Below are 5485 nucleotides of genomic sequence, written 5' to 3' on the forward strand. Positions count from 1 at the left end.
GCGGGACGCCCGGGCTGCAGCCTCCCCCTGCGCCGGGTGCTGCCGCGTCCCGCCCCGCCCCGCACCTCACCTGGCGGGAGGGGCCGGGGCGCGCAGGGACCGGCCCGGGCTGGACGGGGGCTCCTCCCGCTCCTCCCCGGGGTCCCCGCAGGGCCGGGAAGACGCCCAGGAAACCCGGGAGTCCGGCAGGGGCGGTGGAAGGCTCTGGACAGCCGCCAGCTCTGGCTGGGGGAGCTGAGGGCGACCCTAGGCAGGCGGGGCAGGGAGGGCAAACCGGGCCCCGCGCTTTATCAACATAAACATTACTTGCGTGGGACATTTGTGTTAGCAGATACTTTCCTGGCAGTTTCACTGATAGGGCAAAGGGAAACTGAAATCGGAAATGTTCGGCTTGCTTATAGGCATGAACGAGGGGTGTCCCCGGAGGCTGGGGGCATCGCGGGCGGCCGCAGCAGCGGCGTGGGGAGTGGCGAGCACCCACCCGCAATTGGCAACCACCGGCAGTGTCGGTGCCCCGCCAATCTCGAGGGGTGCCCGTGCACCCCCTACACGTCACCCATGCTTATCAGTCATCAAAATGAAGCCTCTAAGGGGCCCCAAATGACTGTCTGGCCCAGGGTCCCAACAACCCTAAGGCCACCACTGTCACAGGCTGTCTAGTCTAGTCACATGCTGGCTTCTGCTCAAGGCAGGGGCATCCCCAACTTATTCAAACCTCTCCCCAGGCCAGTGTCTGTCTGACCTGGTCTTGAAAATGTCCAGGGATGGAGAGTGCAGAGCCTCCCTGTTGCAATGCTTGACAGTTTTATCACACAGCGCTTGAAGGGTGGCTGCAAAGAGGAAGGAGCTAGACTAGTCTCAGTGGTGGCAGGTGACAGAACAAGAAGCAATGGCCAGGGAGTCCCAGAGAAGCAAAGCTGGGAGGGACCTCCACAGAGCCGAAAATGGGGGGATTTGTATTTATTTGTATTTTGATGCCCTCCTACCTCCCTTCCTCCCCACCCCCCTGAGTGAGCAGCACAAGGGCACCGTCTGGCACAGAGGCAGAGTAGCAGGGTGCTCCAGGCAGGCACCGCTACTGCTGCACAAGAGTAAGGCGGGTGGACTGGAGCAGGTGCCACCACACCCAGATGTGCCTGCCCTGGCTCCTCCTGAGCATCGGGTGGAGGCAGGGGACAGGCTGGGCTGCGCATTGCTCCTCCAGCCTGGGGCCAGGGTTGGCTGGGGTGGGACAAGGCCTGGGCAAAGCACCGCTGTGGGCATAGGCTGCTCACTGTGTTTGTGTATGTGTGTTTGGTACCCCCGTGACCACAGCATCCTGGGCACTTGCCCATGTCACCCACACCTAAGGCTGGCTCTGGACCTCCAGAGGTCATCTAGTCCAACCCCCTGCTTGAGACAGTATCAGGCCTATGCAAATCATCCCATATAATCATAATCTAAACTCTACATAAGACTACTGTCAGCCCTGATACAACACACCCTAATGGGTCATCAGTAAAGTAAAGGAACCACGGCAGCCAATGTTCTGCTTCTATAAAATGTTGTCAGTATATGTTCAAAAAATCCCAAGTAGAGGGCTACAGGCAAAGGCAAAACCCCAACAGTTAGGAGGGACCATGGGGTAAAATTCCTTCCTGACCCCAAATATGACAATAAGTCTGACCCTGAGAAGAAGGGCAAGACCCTCTAGCCAGGAACCTCCAACTTGGGTCCCAGCAGGAACATTGGCACACCCCAGTCAAAGTCCCCAGCCTTGGCTGTAGCCAATACCCAATATCACTGAGAAGGCTTAAAATAAAAACACCAAGACACATGTAGCAGAAAAAGGGTCATGGGGGCAACCAGCAAAGCCCAGAAACATGGAAATACCCATACCAATACCCATAAGTTTCAGCAAAGATATTTAAGTTAGATATGAGAAAAACTTTCTCACAAGGACGGCAGTGAAGCACTGGAACAGGACACCCAGAGAGGTGGTGGAATCTCCATCCTTGGAGGTTTTTAAGAGCCAGGTAGACAAAGCTGAGATGATCCAGTTGGGAATGGTCCTGCTTTGAGCAGGTGGTTAGACTGGATCATTGTTTCTCAAACCATCGGGTCTAACCCAAAAGTGGGTTGCGAGAATATTTCAAAGGGTCACAAGCTGTGGCAGGACAGAGGGGCTGCAGGAAGGCAAGTGGGGAAGGGGGCAAGGCAGAGCTGTGTGGTTGTGCTGGTGGCACCAGGGCTGGTGCCCATGCTCACAGGGGCAGGGTGGCCAGGAGACAGTGTTTGGGGGCCAGGAGGGCCCATGACCACGCTGCCAGGTGTGGCATGACAGCCCTAGTCCAGAGCAAGAGGGGGTGCCACAGGTCTCTCCTCCTCCTCCCTCTAGCCCAAGCCAGACTCTCTGCTGCCACCCACATGAGCCAGGGCCACCGCAGCCACCACCCTCCAGCCCAATCAGGATGGGGGCAGCTGAGGGCCCCTCCATCAGGGTTGGGGGAAGGGAGATGCGGGTCAGGAGTGAGGGACATCAGCATGGTCCCGGGGAGCAGGGTACTGGGTGTCGGGCACCAGCAGGGCTGGGGCGTTGTGGGTCCAGATAGGCCACGGATCTTTGCAAATGGGTCCCAGTAGGAAAAAGGGTGAGAACCACTGAATTAGATGACCCCCTGTCGGCTTCATCCCAACCCTCATTTTCTATGATTCTATGAACTGGCAGTGCTATAATCCTCCTAGAATGGGAGAAAGTTTTGTTCCCACCTCCAGCTCTTTTAACTCCCAGGGGCATTGTGGCTCAGAAAACACTTTACCACAGAAGCCAGTCAGGTCCCCTCTAGATCTTTAGGTGAAGGTGTGATAGGATCTACCCAAGTGCACCACAGGTACATGGCAGGAGGCGTGATGGTGGCAGGCCCTGGCTTTAACTTACATTTATTACACAATTTTCTTATGAAGTCCACAATAAATTTCCCTATTCATTCCATCCAGGAAGAGCACAGAACAACTGCAAATACTTCCTCAGCCTAAAGAAGGGTGTTTGTGCCCCAAAGCAGGGCTGGCACACAATTTTTTGGGCCCCCCTGCAAGAAATAGTTTTGGGGGGCCCTGCCCCAAAGAAGCTGGCGGTGGTGGAGTGGGTGAGGAGCAGCCAGATGCGAGGGGGCCCTTAGCTGCAGGGCCCCCAGCTGCCACAGTTTCTCATTATAGGATGGGCTGGCACTGCCCAAAAACTTGCAAAGATTTTTTTCCAACTATTAGAGTTGGTCTAATAAAAGATATCAGAATAACCCAAAGAACCTTGTCTGCCCCAGCAAAGTAATTATCCTATCCAGCAAAAGGACTCATCCAGCTGTAAAAACAGCCAACCACTTACCAAGTTGGTGCTTGAACATGTGTAACATCACTACAGCAGGTATCTTTCCAGTTTTAATGCAGAGCAGGACCCTGGGATCCAGCATCACATTCAATTACACCTTATTGCCAGTACAGGGGGAGCCTGGGGTTGCCATCCTGCACTCCTCCTGCACCAGCAAGTAGCAAGCTCCTACATCTGTGAGTCCCACATCTGACAGGATTCTCAGATGTGACAGCATCCCACACAGCAAATGGGACTTAGCTGCAGTAGCCATGGGGTGCTCCCAGCTGTGGCAGCATGTGGTGCACCCCTCCTGTGGGGGCATAGCTATGTTGCTACACATGCTTATTAAAGCTGGATAGAAACTAGCTATAAAGTTATTACACATGTTCCAGCTGGATGGATCTTTTTTATGGAATGATAGGTACTTTGCACATGTAACTGGTCTAAAGTAATTGTGCAGTTAACCAGTTAATTGCATGATACGTGTAATGTGTGTGTGTGGGGGGGAGCCTAAGATTTATTAGAAATATTTTAAAGGGGTTATTATTATTATTCAAACAGTTGAAAAATCCAGACATCCTTTAGCCCTTTCTACACTGTAATACCTGCATTATACAGTGGATAAATTAACTACTGTGCTACTGTACAGACAATTAAACTGAACAGCAGCAGCAGCAAAGATGAGCAGTTTATTTTTAGAGAGAGGTGAGGATTTATCATGGTGATGTCTTTTATTGAACTGACTATGTAGTTGGGATAAAGTTAGACAAGCTTTCACAAGTAAGACAAAAAGTAAACAATATAAAAAGTGAACCTTCCATCATGATTACAGGACAATGATGGTGTTGGGTCTAAGATGAGGAACTAACTGCCCTATTATTCAAGCTGTTCAAACCCTGTTAATCCCTCAAATGTATACACTACAGCTGTGATGAATAGGAGATGTGCACACAGAGAGCTTGTATGGTTTGAAGAAAATGGAGCTGCGTATAGAGCTTGCCATCCATACCATGCATTCTTATTGAAAATGAAACATGGACTTCAGAAGCTGAAAGCTAGGGGAAGGGTGTTTCTCCCTGTTTGCCTTTTTTCCTAGTAAATCCTTCCTACCCATTTTCTCTAGCCTACGGCTAAAGGAAAGACCTGATGGTGAACTGCCTTATAGGTCTGTACAGTCTGGTAAAAAAAAAGTGTAAGGCACCTCCTTTCTGCTTTCCAGCTATGTTGTGAGTGGCAGCATGGAGGGGAAGACAAATCTCCAGGGAGCCATTACATCCTTCCTCTCCCATTTCTGTGTGCTGGGTAGAAAGTGAATGTCAAGGACTGGGAAAAAGGAATGAGCATAACCCATATTCTTTCATCTCATCCATGGCAGTGGTGTAACTAGGGCAAGGTGACTAGTTTTTTCACCTGATGGCAGACTACCACGCTCTGAGGGGCATGCTGAAGGAGATAGGTGCACAGGTGGTATTCTATTCTGTTCTACCAGTGAGCAGACGTGGAAGATGGCATGAGAAGTGCATCACAGAGACCAACTGGCGGCTTCAGGAATGGTGTCTTGAGACAGGCTTTGGCTTCCTTGACAACGACCCGCACATCACAACAAGGGACATGCTCGGGTGGGATGGGCTCCACCTTTGCCCTAAAGGTAAGCGTGTGTTCTAGGTTGGTGGATCTCCTCCGGCGGGCTTTAAACTAGGCTCATTGGGGGAAGGGGAAGACGAGGGAGGAGGAAGCATTGGACCGCTAAATCAAGCAGCACTCACAAGTACAGCCCAGCCTAGACCGACGAGCGAAACATATACACAGGTAAGCAACAGAGGCCAGGGCAATGCTGTGATTAGGGGGCCAGTACACACATCCACAGGAGGCCTCAAATGCCTTTACACAAATGCCCATAGTATGGGAAACAAGCAGGAGGGACTTACACTCCTGCTAGCTGACACCAACACAGACATAGTGGGGCTCACTGAAACGTGGTGAGACCCAATGCATGACTGGGCGGTGAATGTCAACGGCTATAGGCTGTACAGGAGGGACAGGAGGAGGGAGGAAAGGCAGGGGTGTGGTCCTCTACATTAAGGAGAAATACACATCCTTACCAGGTAGCACAGAGTCAGAGGAGGGGCACACGGAAGT

The sequence above is a fragment of the Gavialis gangeticus genome, unplaced genomic scaffold (assembly GCF_001723915.1).
Source record: "Gavialis gangeticus isolate Ggan-Ray unplaced genomic scaffold, GavGan_comp1, whole genome shotgun sequence".
Classification (NCBI taxonomy): domain Eukaryota; kingdom Metazoa; phylum Chordata; order Crocodylia; family Gavialidae; genus Gavialis; species Gavialis gangeticus.